Here is a 17953-nt window from a genome sequence, read left to right as displayed (position 1 = left end):
CAGGTCATGATCCCAGGGTCCTGGGATTGAGTCCCGCATCGGGCTCTCTGCTTGGCAGGGAGCCTGCTTCCTCCTCTCTCTCTGTCTGCCTCTCTGCCTACTTGTGATTTCTGTCTGTCGAATAAATAAATAATCTTAAAAAAAAAAACAAACTTGTGCATGCAGAGACATAGGGCTGAGCATTCACAAAGGAAGGACCAGATGAGGGCACAGCAAGAAGGCTGCCATCTACAAGGCAAGGAGAGAGGACTCGAAGAAATGCCACCTGCCGATATCTTGATCTTAGACTTCCAGCCTGCTGAAATGTGAGAAAATGAATTTCTGTTTAAACAAACAGTCTGTGGTACATTGCTAGGCCTAGCAAACTAGTACAGATTCTCACAGGTGAATGGCAGAGTAAGTGCTTAAAAAATGGTAGTTAGTATGTGTAATCAGCAGTTATTATATATATTATATTGTTATATAATATATATATATATATATATATATATATATATATATATATATACTTCTTGTATACAGATTATTCATGCATGTGCTTGGCAAGTTTTAGGAATTTATGTGTCTCTGCATTCATGTCTCCTTTATGGTTGCCTTTAGGTTCTATGGGTGTCTGTTTGTGCATTTGGCAGCTTAGTGAGTTATTTTTCTAAAGCTTTGCATTCAAGAAATTTGGAAAGTATTCTTAGTCACTACAAAGACTTCTATCATGGATAAAATGGATTCCCTAAGGCTAATAATTTTGTTCAGCAACTCAATTGTACAAATATTTTCTTCAAGCAAAGGACACAGAAGTTTTTCAAGATTCCAATTAATTCAGGAGTTAAGTAGCTCTGGATTTAATTTATTTTTTCCAATGATTTTTTAAATAAATTTTTAGTTTTTTCAAAATTAATTTTTCCTAAGACATGTGGTAAGGAAATAAAGTAAGAGTCGATAATTTTTGATAAAAGCACAAGAATAGAAGTCCACAGAAAAAATTGGGTCATAAAATTTGAGGTCTTACCTGTATGATTTGTGGACCCAAGGGAAACATAATGTGATTCTCGACACTGTAAGAGCTTCCACTCACTTGTCTTGAGGGCCTTGAACAATCCAGTTACAGTCTACCTGTTCTGATTTCACCTTCCACCTTGTTCCCCTTTCTCCTTGTTCTTCAGCCTCAGAAGCTTCCTTGTGGATCCTGAAACATGCTGAACTAATTCCATTTGCTTGGAGGACTGCTTTTTATGCATCCCCTGTCATTCTCTGTCTCCTTACCTCCCAAATTCCCAGCATCTATCAGTATCACGGCATTATGTCTTTGTTTACCTGCTTATTGGCTCTCTCCCCTCTACCAGATTTTCAGCTCCATGAGAACGGAGGCTTTGTTAAGAAATGTTAATTGGACTAGAAATTTGTAGCATCAAACATTACAGCTTTCAATATTCCTTAATGATATAATGAATATTGCAATGAAGTAGTCAAACAATGCTGAAGAGATGTTTTCTACTGTCGATTGAGTATATTAGATCATCCCAGAAATCTGTTATTTTGTACTATGTAGTTGACCCCTTTGAGGGTGTCTATTCTGCTGAGAATTTTTTGTCTAGTGTCTTGGAACTGTCCCTGGTCCTCAGAAATGGATCCTTCAAAGCTATACAGAAGAATGCTGTCCAGGAGAAATATAATGTGTACCACATTTATAGTTTAAAATCCTCCAGTAGTAATATTTTTTAAAAAGCAGAAAGATTAAAAGTAATTTTAATATTTTAATATATTATTTAACCATGATATCCAAAATATTATAATTTCAAAATGTAATAAAAATAAATACAATTATTAATGGGATATTTTATGTTCTTTTTCTCTTTTTTTTTAACCAGTGTGTTCAATCTGATGAGTATTTTCCACTGGCAGCACATCCCAAATTCAGATGGTAAATTAAAAAAAAATAAAAATTTAGTTCTACCCAAATAGTGAAGTTGTGGGTAATGGAAATATATTTTACACTGCTTCAGCTTCAAAATTTAAACCGATAACAAATAAAATGAAAAATTCCTTTACTCAGTGTCCTAGCCACATTTCAAGTGTTCCATAGCTACATGTGGCTCGTGGCTCGTGGCTCTGCCTTAGTGCACAGGCAGAGCAAGCAACCCTGTCTCCTGGCCATCCTTGATTGGAGCAGCCTTCTGACCACAGCTTAGCCAATCAGATTCTCTCGCCCAGGAATTTGAATTTTGAACTGAGATACGCAGAGATCAGAGATGGTGAGCTCTGAGTCATGTTTAATGGCAGAATTCCAAAGGGAAGCTTTGTGAGCAGCTGTTGTCAGGGTCCCCAGAGCTTCCCTGTCTTCTGCCTTTCCAGAGGCCTGTTTAGTAGTTCAGTTCTTCTTGGATTCCATGAGAGAGCCCAATAGATTTCCAGTAAGTTTTTATTTTCCCTTGAGCCAGTGCTAGCTGTTTCTGTTACTTGTAATGACATTAACAACAAAAATAAATAAAATGAGCAAAAACTCTTAAATTTCTTTAAAAGGAGACACATGGGAGGACATAGTTACACAAAAGGGTATACATTTATGCAAAAGTGCTTTCAGTACCTTGGAAAAATCATAATTGTCCAGAGTGTTATCAACTCCGAACGCAATGGAACAGGGTATAGATAATTCAAAACAGTAAATTGTTACAAAAAGAGCATCTATTTGATTTTGGAATACATTTGTGTGAATTGGGGGTGGGGATGAGGACAGAGCAGAAATAAGACACAGCTTCCTAATTGTTTTACAGAGAATTTAATCAGCATGAATTCTCCAAGAATGACGTTGATCACACAGCAGGTGCTTGATAAATGCATGTTGATTAATTGACTTAGAATACACCAGCTGTCGATGAAAGAATGTGATCCACAATCAAACCATTTGACAGAAGAAAGCCAGGATGGCTTTTAAAATTAGTAACAACATGGAATTCTATATGCAAATAATCCCTTCTTTGCTTCCCCTCCTTGATGAGAACAAGATAATCATACTCTGCATTGGGAGGAAGGTGTTTAGTATTTAAGACTGTAAACCTAGGTGAACACATTTTCCAGTTATTTGTTCCCAGTTTCCATTAAGAATTTGGAAGGCCTTTCAGTGGTATATATCAAGTCTGTGTGTGGGTGTGTATGGAAGGGGTTTGGAGGCTGGGAGAAGGAAATGCAATCATAAATGATCTCTCCTGATCATGGGGAGCTTTGATTTTATCTCTTCTTAGCATCAGATAATCAATATTTAAATTTCACAGCGTAGGGAAGAAAAATTAAAAAAGAGGTTCAGAATAACAGGTTTAAATAGGTGGAGATGAATGTAATTAATCTAGCAGAGTATAACTAGCATACTAGCTAGACGCTAGTATAACTACCAGTTTACAGAAATTATCAGAAATAAGAATACAGACAGGGACACAATCAGCCAAATCCAGAATATGGGAAATTCTTTAGAACAAATGACCTGACTTTTTATTTTTTTATTTTATTTTTTTTTTTTTAAAGATTTTATTTATTTATTTGACAGAGAGATCACAAGCAGGCAGAGAGGCAGGCAGAGAGAGAGGAGGAAGCAGGCTCCCTGCTGAGCAGAGAGCCCGATGCGGGGCTCGATCCCAGGACTCTGAGATCATGACCTGAGCCGAAGGCAGCGGCTTAACCCACTGAGCCACCCAGGCGCCCCTGACCTGACTTTTTAAACAAATAAATATTCTATAATTATGTTGTAAATGTCACAACTACTAGAGGATAGTGCCACCCCTGGTAGAACATTATTTTACGGTAAGTTCCCTATGTACAAATTCCGGGGTAGGGGTGGGGGTTGCATGCAGAAATTTATTGGAAAGATACCTCTGAGGAAGTGAGGAAGATAAGACTAGACAGTGGAAAAACTGACCTAGTGAAGTTTCAGCTGAGGCCTCAGTCATCCCATGGGGAGTTCTGGAGCAGGGATGACTCTTCAGAGTTGTCCCAAATTGAGACAAGGGGGCCAGGCTTGGTATTCGTGCCTCAACCAGTCCCTTGATGGGTTCCCTTTTAGGAGGGGCTATAGGAGGCAGTTCTTTGCAGCCAACGGGTGATCCTAGTGAAGGACGTGGTTGTGGGCTAATGGCACTTGATATTCCCAGCAGCTGGGGAAATATAATCATGTCAAGTGGGGCACTGGCTAGGAGATGTGGAATCAATAGATGATTTTTTTTCCCCAAATGGGAGATACTACAGAATGTTTGATACTAATGGGAATGATTTCAGTAGGCAGAAAACATCAATGATGCAGGAGAGGGAAAGAACAAATGCTGGAGAGAGAACCTTGAGGATGTGGAACGCAGTGCACAGCTACAGGAGGTGGCTCAAGAAGGGAGAACCAACATCATATTCACAGTTAAACTGAAGGCGGCAGAAAATGCGGGCTCTGGTGCTGGTAGACCAGTAGCTGTGGTGGTCGCTGTGGAACTTCTCTTCTTGGTGAGGCAGGACGGAAAATCATCAACGGGGGGTCAGGAGATACTGGAGGTTGAAGAGAGAGGAAAGAAATGAAACAGCTCTCTTAGGACAGGCAGAGAGGAATGGGCTAGAGAAGGTACCGGGACTTCATTAAAGGACCATTTGCAGTTGAGGCCATGAATTTACAGTGAGTATCTTCTGCGGGGTTGTTTTTCTGCAGTCATATCTGGCTGCTGGGTGTGACACAGGAGGACAGTTGGCTTGAACTGAGGTGGGAGTTTGGCCATGAAGGGTAGTGAAGGGAGAGAGGAGTAAGGGATTTGAGCGAGTATGCAAATGAGCAATTACAATGATGGAGCATGGAATTTAAACTGAGGACGGAGAGAAGAGAGGTGAAAAGGTGCTAATGGCCTGTAGATTTCAGAAGCAGAATTATGGGAATCAAGGTATAGGGAGAGTGAGCTGGAAAAATAGGAGGTGGTGGTACATATAAAGCGAAAATATAGAGTCAAAAAAATCAGGGATTTGGGAAAATAGTCAGTCTTATGCACTGATAGTGGGAATGTAGATCTGTATCCCTTCTCTTGATGGTGGTAGTGGTGAGGTAACATTGCAATACCTATCAAAATGTTAAATGCCTTTGGCAGACCAATTTTTCTTCCTGGAATTCATCTAACAATTATAGTTACACATTTGCATTAAGATAACAGGGTATTCTTTGCAGCATTGTTTGTAAAAGCAAAATACTGGAAACAACCTAAATATCCATCAATAGGGGACTTAATAAATAATGATACAGTTCTAAAGGCTGGTATACTATGCGGTCATTACAAAAGAATGATTTTAAAGTTATCATTTTAAAATCTCACTGTAGGGGAGGGATGCCTGGGTGGCTCAGTCGCTTAAGTGTCCCCTTTGGCTCAGGTCATGATCCTAGGGTCCTGGGATTGCCCCCTACATGTGGCTCCTTGCTCAGCCTACTTCTCCCTCTGTCTGCCACTCCCCTTGCTTGTGCAGGCTCTCTCTCTCCCCAACAAATAAATAAAATAAAAATCTCAGTATAGGGGCACCTGGATGGCTCAGTCCATTAAGTATCTGCCTTTTGCTGAGGTCATGATTTCAAGAGTTATGGAATAGAGCCCTGTTTCATGCTCATATCTCAGCAAGGAGTCTGCTTCTCCCACTGTCCCTCCCTCCCCTCAACCCTCAATGTGTTCTTTCTTGCTCTTTCAAATGAATAAATAAACTCTTCATAAATAAACAAAAAAACAAATAAATAAAATTCCATCCATCCATCCATCCATCCATCCTCAGTGCAACTGACTCAAGCAAGGGTCATCAATGGATGCTAATATCATCAAGTCAAAGGTGATTGGGGAACAGGATATTTACATTGTCTTCAAGAATCACCCCATAGACTATTTGTTTTTTTACAAACGGGAAGGATACCTTTGAATCTGAAAAAGATGATCAATAGCATCATCGCCAATGAGATGAACTGGCATTTTCTGTCCTCCGATGTGATGCGAGGGGAAGTGCATACTTGTACTATGATATTCTTACAAAAAGTGTTTAATCTTAACAATCTAATCATGATGAAGGACTTAGATAAATCCAGAACGTAGAGCATTCTTCTACAAAGCAATTGTCTGGACTCAGCAAAAGCGTCACATGTACTGAAAAACACCCTCTCCCCACCCCGCAAAAAAAAAAAAAAAGAAAGAAAGAAAAGCAAGGGACAACAAAGGAGACTATAGAGATATTTCTGTTATGTGTAATGAATGAGCCTTGATTGAATTCTGGATAGGACAAAGCTATAAAGGACATTTTGGGGGATAACTGGGGAAATTTGGATATGGGTCATGTCACAGTATGTTAATATTAAATTCTTTGGGTCTGATAATGGGATTGTGGTTTTGTAAGAAAATGTTCTGTTGTAGGAGAAAACGCAAGTGGTAAACTGTCATGCTGTCTGCCATGTGCTTCCAAATGACTCAGCAAAAACAAAAGAGAAATGAAGCAAATGTGGCAAAAACTTTTAACCATTTATGAATCTAGGTAAAAGATGTGCAGATATTTATTGTACTAATTTTTTTCAGATTTTTCTGTAGGTTTGACATTTTTGAAAATAAGCTTTTGGGGAAAAGAGAGTAACGTAGAGCTCTAAGTACTGATTATTATGTTATTATCATTGGAACCAAGATTTTCAGCCTAAGTGAAAAGAGATGGAAATATAAAATCAAACCAGCCAAGTAAAACTCACATCCTAAATTTGAACAGTCTTTTACATGATCTCTAAAGGCCCCTGTGGAGAGGAAAATGAAATCTTTGTATCTAATATTTCCATCAATAATATTTATGTAGTTATATTATTTATATTGTTATGATACATTATTATTAGTAGTAATTTTCAATTTTTAGAGGCAGCCTATGAACCAAACTGGAGAAAATATAAACACCAAGCTTTATAGGGGAATTAATCTTCTCACCTAATGTAGTGATTTATCAATAAATCAAGAAATAGCAGTAAAGGCCCCTTATTCAGAACTAGGGAAGCAGCCACCAAAAAGCCTTGAAAACAGAAATAATGAAAAGTGGTTCCTTTTGGGAAATCAGATTAGGAGTGGAAGAGGATGGGGCAGTAGACAATGGTTTTCATTAAAAGCCCTATTATATTATTGTTTTTCCCCCCTGTGTGATTATTGCGAAAAAATGTCTTAAAATAAGAAAATTTTAATAAAGCAAGGGAATGGCCTACAATTTATAGCCCCTGTGTGGGCATAATAAAAACCCGATGTTTAAATTTTCTGTTTCACAGTTTCCAGGGCATAGTTAGTTATTGGAGGATATATATAAGCATCCTGGGCAGAGAAGCCTCCTGTAGAGCAGGGGAGAGAGGGGCTGGGAGAAGAGGGGAAAGGGAAGAGGGAGGGAGAGGAAAAGGGGGGAAGGTGGGGAGAGGGAGAGAGAAGCTTTATTGAAATGTAAGGTTTGGCTGTCAGAGCAATTTTGAGTATTAATCATATTATTCTCTATCCAGTGGTGTCCCAGCAATTAGAAACTTGAGCCAAAGCTCTGGGGAAAGATGGTTATTAATTTAGACAAGAGTGAATACCCGGGAGCCTCTGAAGGTGTGAGCTGTGCAAGTCTCAGGCATCTGGAGGTGGCAGGGAACACTGCTCTCTTCTCAGCAGGCAGGAAGGCTGCATGGGTCCCAGCAAGGATCCTTGGGCACCACTGGACTCCTTGCAGAAACACATGCAGTGCCTGGTGAGTTTTGAGAAAGAGAGAGAGAGAAATGAGGTCCTGCATTGCTGGGAGCGTAGGCAAGCTAGAAAAACACTGTTTTCCTAATGTTATTATAAGCCATGGTAGCCACAGCCATGTGTGGCCTATAAAAACATGATCAGCACAACTGATTTTATAGCAAAAAGCATTAAGGGAGACAAACAGCATTATAGTGTGATTAAAGATACATTAAAAAGGGAAGCATAAATGCTATAATGGTAAGTCTCAGATATAATCCAAAAATAAAATAGAGTTTTGAATTGACAGAGAGGCAAGGATAAACCCTTCTGGCTGCAGCTTATGGGAGCGAACACGGGGTAGATTATACTATTGTTCCCTATTTTCTGTCGCTCTGCCTATGAACGGATTATGCTCGCCCAGGCATAGCCATCAAGTTTGACCTCATTGCTTTGTCTATGGAATGTATGTGGAAGTGATGTATGCCCCCCATCTGAGCAGAAGCTTTAAGAAACATTTAACATTTAAGAAACATTCTAGGGAAAAAAAAAAAAAAAAAGAAACATTCTAGGGAACAGAGCTGTAGCCAGTTTGTGCAGTGACTGAGTAATAAACCTTTGTTGCCGTTAACCACCAGGAGGTGGGTGGTTGGTTGTTCGTAACCTACTGAAAGCTAACTAATGTATCACAATCTTCAAGCCTTTTACTACCAACACCTAGAAAAGCTAGCTGAATTGTAACAAATATAATTTTAAATGCATGTGTAAACTCATCCAGGACCTTGAAATTAAGGGATACTGAAACAAACTGTAAGTGTTTGAAATAATGCTGCAGGTATAAATAGCAATGAGAAACAAAAAAGAGATAGAAATGCAACAAATTAACCTAGAGAGTCTAAAAAAGGAAATGAGTAATATCCTAAAGCAAGCAAGAAAAAGGGAAATATTAAAATTAAAAGCAGAAATGAACAAATAGGGTAATAGAGAAGCAGAATACTAAATACATGTACCCAATGACCATTCATTTAAAAATTGCTTCTATAATGTATACCCTTCCTGTTGTGGTCCTTTTCTCTTATTATTAGGCTTGATTATAAGCTATCATGAGTTTGATGTTCACTTTGAGAAAACTAGTATGTTTTTGGTAAATTAATAAATAAGAATACAATAAATTACGGTTACATATAGGAACAATTTAAATTCTGAACAAATATTTATGCTTCCTTTAACAGAATGCATTCTCCAGCAGAAATTCTAAATCTTGACCATAGAGTTGTCGTGATCTAAGTCAGTGTTTTTCAGCTGAAGGCTGCAACCTAATGAATCATGAAATCAATTTAGTGGGTTGCAATTTACATTAAAAAATGGAAGAGAATAGGGCTGCCTAGGTGGCTCAGTCGGTTAGGTATCCCACTGTTGATTTTGGCTCATGTCCTGACCTTAGGGTCATGGGATGGAGCCCTGTGTTGGGCACTGTGCTGAGCATGGAGCCTGCTTAAGATTTTCTCCCTGCCTCTCCCTCTGCACCCCCCCCATCCCCTTGAGCTCACATGCACTCTCTTTCTCAAAAAACAAAACAAAACAAAACAAAACAAAACAAAAAAATGGAAGAGAATAGAACGGAAAATATCAGAGTACAGTACATGTAGTAAAGATAAGCACTATTTCATGAAACATTGGTTTTGAGTTATATAATGTGTGTGCATGGGAATTCTGTGTGTATTAGGGTGACATCAAAATGTATATCTTACTGTAGGTAGGCTGGACTAAAAAATGTCTGAAAATCACTGATTTAGGTCCCTGTAATCAAAAGTTATGGTCAAAATATTTCCCAACTGGTAAAGCTTGGGTACAGCAGAGTCAAAGCTGGATACAGTGTCAGAACAGGACTCCAGGGAAATCTGCCTCGGCAGGGCCTTCTCCTTTTGTTCTTGGATTGAGAGTCTCTATGAAAAGGCAGGATGGCCAAGGCAGCAAGTGGGCTTAGGGCAGTGGCATTATGCATAGTTTTCTTTCTTTCATTTTTTTTTTTTAAGATTTTATTTATTCATTTGTCAGAGAGAGAGGGAGGTCAAGAGACCAAGCCTAAGCAGGGAGAATAGCAGGTAGAGGCAGAAGCAGGCACCCTGCTGAGCAAGGAGCCTGATGTGGGACTCGATCCAAGGACTCTGGGATCATGACCTGAGTCAAAGGCAGATGCTTAACCAACTGAGCCACCAAGGAGTCCCACGCATCATTTTCTATTGCTGCAATAACAAATTGCCACAAATCTAGTGGCTTAAAACAACACAAATTTGTTATGGTTTTGTAGGTCAGCAATCAGGCTCAGGTGTCACCGAACTGCAACCCAAGGTGTGAAAAGAGCCTCCCAGGGGCTCTAAAGGAGATTGTTTCCTTGACTTTTTCAACCTCTAGAGGCTACTCACATTCCTGGACTTGAGGCCCTATTCCTCTGTATTTAAAGCCATCAACATTGCATCTCCTCTAACCCTTGTTCCATAGTCTCATCGTTCTCTGATCCCAGCTAGGGAAAAATTGGCTTGTAAAGATCCATGTGATTAGACTGAGCTCACCGGATAATCTAGAATAATCTTATTTCAAGATTCTTTTTTTTTTTTAAAGATTTATTTATTTATTTGACAGACAGAAATCACAAGGAGGCAGAGAGGCAGGCAGAGAGAGAGGAAGAAGCAGGCTCCCCGTTGAGCAGAGAGCCCGATGCGGGGCTTGATCCCAGGACCCTGGGATCATGACCTGAGCCGAAGGCAGAGGCTTTAACCCACTGAGCCACCCAGGCGCCCCTTATTTCAAGATTCTTAATCGCATCAGCAATGTCCTTTTTGCCACATTAGGTTACACTTTCACAGGTTCTAGAGGCAGAGGGAGTGGACATCTTTGGGGACCATTATTCTACCTACCACAATGGTTATGGACATGTTTCATTGTTTGAACAAACAGCATAGCCACACCTGTGCAAACTTTAGCCTGAATGCAAGTACCATTGGTCTGTGAAATGGACCCCTTTAGGTCTCTATGCAGCACTCTAGGAGTGTGTCTTTTTTTTTTTTTTTTAAAGATTTTATTTATTTATTTGACAGACAGAGATCACAAGTAGGCAGAGAGGCAGGCAGAGAGAGGGGAGGGGGGAAGCAGGCTCCCCGCTGAGCAGAGAGCTCGATGTGGGGCTCGATCCCAGGACCCTGGGACCATGACCTGAGCCGAAGGCAGAGGCTTTAACCCACTGAGCCACCCAGGTGCCCCTAGGAGTGTGTCTTGAACGTTTACCCTACTGTCGAAGAGTAGAGAGGGGAAAGTTTAAGTTACACACACCAATATAACTTGATCCACTGCTTCTACCTTTCCAGTATTTTCCTGGAAGGATTTATTATTAAATGAATCGACTACTTTAGTTCAATAAGAACTGGGAGACCATTGTGCATAACCAGAAGAAAAGTACCTTACGAAATATCCTTCCTTTATCACATGTGAAAAATTTAAATGCACATATATATAAATTTACTTTATTATTTTTACATTAATTTTCATTGGTTATATAGTATTTCATGATGACAGCAAGTGGCAGCTTAAAAAAAAGTATTTCCAGAAACCCATTCCAATTTTTATAATAAAATATTTCACAGTTCTGAAAGAAGTCCCTAGAACAGCATTTCAGATTGGTACCCCACAAGATATAGTCATTAACTTAAGGAATCTATGCTTGTATTTATACACTCTGGAAGAAGCAGGCCAAGTTCATTTTAACCTACTGAGCCACCCAGGTGCCCCAGACGAAGTTCATTTTAAGGGCTGTTTTAAGTTCCCAAGATTCTAAAAATTAAATGTACTTTACTAAAAAGAAGAATTTTCAAACAATCTTTGAACTGATCTATACATATTTACTCATAGAATATCATCCTGTTCCGGGGCGCCTGGGTGGCTCAGTGGGTCTCTGCCTTCAGCACCAGAGGTCCTGGGATCGAGCCCCGAAATCAAAATCAAAATCGGCTCTCTGCTCAGCGGGGAGCCTGCTTCCTCCTCTCTCTCTGCCTGCCTCTCTGCCTACTTGTGATCTCTGTCTGTCAAATAAATAAATAAAATCTTAAAAAAAAAAAAGAATATCATCCTGTTCAGCATTACTCATTGAATATTTCTTATACCAACTAACAAAATAGGAATGAACTCATTTTTGAGTCAGATAAGCCACAAAATCCCAGTGAACTCCAATGAAGCATTTTGTGAATCAGAGTGAGGGTGGAGGAAATATAAGGAAATTTTTAAAATTCCACATCAGGCATCAACTCATGGTAATGCGAGCTTTTTACAAATGCTAGTGGATATGCCTGGGTGGAATATGAAAGGAAGCTAATTTGGGGACCTAACTTTATTATGCTGTTTTACTTAGTTATCTAAAAACATGGAAGGATGCTAATTTATGTAGCTTTTGTATTTTTGGTGACTCATTTTTGTTCTATTTTAAAGGAGATTTTACATATAATTAGTAAGCTAGATTTTTTTTCTTCTTATGAAACTCATTGGCTCTTGCTACTCAGACAATAGAAAAGGTTTTTATTGTTCTTCTACCTCAATCTTCAATTTTAGAGGCAAAATGTTTTCTAATTGGAAAGATAGAGTCTTTTTTAAAATGCATGCTGGCCTCTCAGATTAATTATCTAGATGTCTGCCCCTGGACCTGTTCTGTCCTGTCCATTCTTCACTTTCTCCACCATCCTTGGCTCCCGATCTGTCTTGTGGGGCTGCCACCTTAATAAACCTCAACAGCAAGATTTCTCAGGAAATTACTGGAAAGTGATTAGTCCTTTACACTTATCCATTCCATTCAGAAGTAATTTCCCACCAAACATAAATGATGAAAAATGATTAGCATCTACCTAAATGATGTTATTGTGCCGGTTTTTTTTTTTTCTTCTGTTGGCACAATGCCACACTCTCTCTTCTGTAATCTATAATTGCAGGGGAGGGAAGGCTATAACTCTATTTCCTAAATCCTTTACCAACTGGCTTCCAGTCAGGTGTGGCCAATGGGAATCACTCTAGTGGGAGAAAAGAATAAGCCGTTCTAGTCTGGTCCCAGTGGTAGAAGTGTCTCAATGGCAGATTGGCACAGGCCACGGGGTGCCCCTTTGGTGAAGGTGGAGTTTGACATGGGCCACACAGTAAATTTCTGGCAGCAAATGCAGCTGGAGGGCTCCAGGCTGAGTGGCAGTAGCAGCTTACTCATCTCTGGGTGACATTCCTTTCTCTCTCCCTTTTTCCTCTAGCCCTTCCAACACCTTTGCAACCCTTTTCCACAATTAAATCCCTTTCTGTTTGAACTATGTACAGTGGTTTCTGTTTTCCTGACTGGATTAATTGGACTGATCATATATGCTATCAGGTAGGTTTTAGGCACTTCCTAGTCCCAGGCATGTGGAGCTCCACCTAAAAGCAATGGATCATGGAGTTCAACTGAGTCCCGTTTCAAGGGTACAGTGAGATATACCCAGTGTGTGGTCTGGACACTCTGAACAGTGGCTACGGGCAAGTGAAAGTCCTTAGCCAATGGGCAACAGAAATAGCCCAATTGATCTGCAGCTCAGAGATACTGCAGACTAAGTTCTCAGGCTCTGGTAGTTCCTTGAAAACGCACTGAGAATATTTCATAATTTGCAAGTGGGGGACAAAGTTGGTCAGGCAAGAGAAAGTGTAGTTACCTAACTGAAGTTGGAATGGTGGTTTAGGGGCTGTCCTACCTAGTTCTTCATTCCAGTAGGACCATCTCAGAGTCTATTTCCAGGCATTGTTTCACAGATCAGGGATTTTGGATGGGAACCCTAAAAGGAAAAGAGCTAATTAGGGTTACATTTCCTGTGAATGGTTAAAGCCAAATTCAAGGGGTTCCTGTGACTGCCACAATTTCTGGACTCCTCAAATTCTCCACTCCAGGAACAGGTGATGCATTTATCTGGGAGAGCCTTTACTTAATGTCTTATCTTCCCTTAAGTTCTGTTCATGCTCATCACTATAGCCTCAGGGCATACAAAGTGCTACATATATTCATTCAATTAATATGAAATCCCTACTTTATTGCCAACATATCAGCATAACAGCAACGTCCTCAAAAGTTTCAGAAATTTGGGACGCCTGGGTGGCTCAGTTGGTTAAGCAGCTGCCTTCGGCTCAGGTCATGATCCCAGCGTCCTGGGATCGAGTCCCACATCGGGTTCCTTGCTCATCAGGGAGCCTGCTTCTCCCTCTGCCTCTGCCTGCCATTCTGTCTGCCTGTGCTTGCTCTCTCTCCCTCTCTCTCTGACAAATAAATAAATAAAATCTTTAAAAAAAAAAAAGTTTCAGAAGTTTATGGCAACAAATTCTGAACACTTGTAGGGTAATTTTTTCCTCTAACAAAATCTTCCCTATGTATCCTTGAATGCCTAAGCAGAAATGGCTATTTCTTTTTTTAAATCTTTATTTTTAAAGGCTTATTTGAAAGAGAGAGACAGAGCAAGCAGAAGGAAAGGGAGACAAGCATAATCCCTGCTGAGAGGGTAGTCTGACGTGGGGCTCCATCCCAGGATCCTGAGATCATGACCTTAGCTGAAAGCTGAAATCAGGAGTGGGATGCTTAACTGACTAAGCCACCCAGGCACCTCAGAAATTGCTCTTTCTTTCCCCTTTCTTTCTTTCTCTTTTTAATTGCTATTTCTAAATTGATTTGTAGATATTCTGGAGTGTGATTTGGCTTTGTTATCCTAAATCTGTTACCAAGAGCCTTCTGCGTATACATGACAGGCCAGTGCTCCCAACCCCAGCAAGACTCAAACTTTAATAAACATGACATGTATGAAATGAGTAGGTACTACTTTTGATTAAGAAAATAGACAACAAGGGGTGCCCAGCTGGCTCAGTCTAAGTAGAGCATGCAACTCTTGATCTCCAGATCGTGAGTTTGAGTCCCATGCTGGGTGTAGAGATTACTTAAGAATAAGATCTTAAGGGGTGCCTGCGTGGCTCAGTGGGTTAAGCCTCTGCTTTCGGCTCAGATCACGATCTGAGGGTCCTGGGATCAAGCCCCACATCGGGATCTCTGCTCAGCGGGCAGCCTGCTTCTCTCTCTCTCTCTCTGCCTGCCTCTCTACCTACTTGTGATCTCTGTCGAATAAATAAATAAAATCTCAAAAAAAAAATCTTAAAGAATAAAATCTTAAGAAAAAAATAGACAACGAAAGAAACTTTCATTTTAGGGAGAGAAATATACAATACTTTAAAAGTTTGTGTAAAATGTTTGGAAATATATAAAATTGAAATAACATTCATAAGTAACAACAATACTCAGTTTGAAAAATATAATTAAAATGGAATCCTGATTTACAATAGCAGCAGATGTGAATATATGTTAAGTGACTTTTAAGGAAAAATGTATCACTAATACGAAGAAAACTAGATTTTCCTGAAAGATATTAACTAAAAACAAAAGTGATATTATATTTTAGAAGACTAGTATTTTAATACTGTCATTTCCCACCAATTAATTAATATACTTCCAGTTATTAAACAAAGTCCCAATAAAAATATTTCTGGGAGAACTGAGCAAAATACTTCTGAAATTTATTTGAAAAAACAAACAGGCAAAAACAGCTAATATCGTTAGCCATCATAAAAAATGATCTTACATTACATTCATTTTTAAAATGAGGTAATCATGCAAAAACAGATAAAAAGAATTGGCTTTTTTTTTTAAATTTAATTATTTTTATTAACATATAAGGTATTATTTGCCCCAAGGGTACAGGTCTGTGAATCATCAGGCTTACACATTTCACAGCATTCACCATAGCACATAGCCTCCCCAATGTCCATAACTCAACCACCCTCTCCCTACTCCCGCACCCCACAGCAAGCCTCAGTTTGTTTCTTGAGATTAAGAATCTCTTATGGTTTGTCTCCCTCTTGATTGGCTCATATTTTTTATTATTTCCTGTGTTCACACTATTATTTGTTAGCAAAACGTTTCCTAAGAAACAATGCAAACTTAAATTTGTGAGCTGGTGGGGACCCAGGGAATAAGATTATATTTTATCAAAATGCTGGACTAATCTCAATTACTGATCTGAGTGAGGGGTATCATTTCCTTTCTGCTCCTTCCTAAAGAGTTTGCCACTTCTCTCATCCCTCCTAGAGATGGCCTCCACCATCAGTCTCAGTGTCTTGATAGAAACATGGGTTCTTCTCTTAAGTATCCAGGCAGCCCAATATTTCAATGTATTCAATATTTGAATTCTAGCCACTGGTAAATTCATTTAAAATTAGCTTTTGGTTTTTTATATTTAGGTAGCTACCATTATTCTCAACTAGTGAAGATTATGATTTGATTGATGAATTAATTTATTAAATGCTGAAGCTTTAGCTTCAAATGAATGGCTGTCTCAACTTCTCTAAAAATAGTACTTTGCAATCTGTTAATGAAAAGATAACTCACTGAAATAAATCCTTGACCCTATTAGGTCATTTGAAGCCATAAAACTTTTTCAGTATGTGTTCAAATTGCTCCTACAGAAATATAAGAAGCAACTCAATGCAGTAGTGCTATAATAATGTAACCACCAAATCTTAAAATTTTCATAATAATGGAGCTGGGTGTGGGGGCTGTGTGTAAAATTGGTGTACACCGGTACAGATTTTTAGCAAGTTTAAAGTGTAATTACAGTAATGGATTCAGTAAAATGGCTTCCTCTTTGTAAAGGAGTTCAATGATATGGCTGTAATTTCCATACTAAAGTGCCAATTCTATTCTTAAGTTCTCATTACATTTTTTTTGCCAACTCTTGATCATTTTTTTAACCCATATCCAGTTTATTAATGTAATTATCCATCATTATATATGTCATATCCATGTTCATGTCAGTATTTCAACCCAATCACTTTATTTAAAGAAACCAACAAAAATTCAGATGCGAAATTACAAAGACACCTAACAGCAGAGCTGAAAGCATGTGAACAAAGAGGTACAACAACAGCAAAATGCCAGTGAGAGGAAAAACAGATACTTCTCAGAATGGCAAAAGGTGTCTCAGACAGAAGAAAAGTATTAAACCAAATTTTTTAAGTGCAAGCATAAATGATTTTGAAAAGAGCAGAGACTGATATTGATTTTCAGTTGTCAAAATATTGGCAAGTGAAATTTATTTATGCATAATAAGGAAATGTTTCGTGCTGAAAACATTCTGGGTCCATACTGATTAAATTTCGTGCTTTGAAGCTGCATTGTCCAATATGGTAGCCACGAACCACATGTGGCTACTTAAATTAATTAAAATTAAATAAGAATAAAAATTCAGTTCCTCATTGGCACTGCCCACATTTTAAGTCCTCAGAGCCACAGAAGACACAGGTATGCATTGCACACACAGAAATAGAACACTTCCATCATGCCAGAAAGTTCTGTTGAACAACATTGTAATTCATCATGTGAAGGGTCATAATGAAACTTCATCAATATTATTCACCCGGAAGTTTACCATAACTACTTTTTTTATTATCCAAGCCATGACTTAGTTCCAGAGGCAAGTCATACAACTAGATAAAACAAGGGTCAAATTCTTTAGTGCTTCCCACCCCCAACCAAGAAAGACTTCTTGGGATATTGTTATCTACCAGAACCTGAGAAATGCAATAGCTTCTTGTGAAAACTATATGGGCAGCAACTTTTGACATAGTATAACATTTCAGGTGCTGAATCACTAGGCATAATTTTACTCTTTGCATGATTGAGCAGAACAGCTGAGAAAAATAGAGGATTTTATCCACTTTATGTAATAGTGTAACCAGTAGCATGCCCAAACAGAAGTAATCTTATAATGGGTTTGGTAGGCATTTCTTTAACATGTTGGGGTGGGGAAAATAACCTTTATTGTAGCTTGTTAAGGTTCTGAATTGTAAAAATGCCTCTACTGTAATAATACAAGCATTTCTTTATCTTCATTTTGAAATCTTAAAAATAGCGTTCTTTCCAGAACTGCCTCAGGAACGTAATAATAATAATAAAACAGATAAAAATCATTATATATTTATTCTGGAACATAAGACATAGAAAATTATTGGGTGAGATCCAAATTCTTTTATAAGCTAAACGTAGCTCTAACACTATAATCCAATAAAGATATGACACACACTCCAAAATTTACAGACAAACCTTACTTATGAATATTAGGCACAAAAACCTGACACTATAAGGAAACAATAAAATAACGACATAAATT

The 17953-nt window shown here is 38.7% G+C and overlaps 1 long non-coding RNA gene across 1 annotated transcript in view; it reads right to left on the bottom strand.

Moving 5' to 3' along the window:
* LOC125110014 (uncharacterized) overlaps nucleotides 1-17953 on the bottom strand; it is a 44735-nt gene that overhangs the window by 15763 nt on the left and 11019 nt on the right. Inside the window, exons 2-3 of the long non-coding RNA XR_007130414.1 lie at nucleotides 13448-13528; nucleotides 7568-7719 (exon numbers count right to left, since the gene is read on the bottom strand). This is a non-coding gene — a long non-coding RNA (uncharacterized LOC125110014). The remainder of the gene's footprint in view (nucleotides 1-7567; nucleotides 7720-13447; nucleotides 13529-17953) is intronic.

The sequence above is a fragment of the Lutra lutra genome, chromosome 9, assembly GCF_902655055.1.
Source record: "Lutra lutra chromosome 9, mLutLut1.2, whole genome shotgun sequence".
NCBI lineage: Eukaryota > Metazoa > Chordata > Mammalia > Carnivora > Mustelidae > Lutra > Lutra lutra.
Note: the sequence above shows the minus strand (reverse complement) of the source record. Positions and strands in the feature narration are given on the sequence as shown.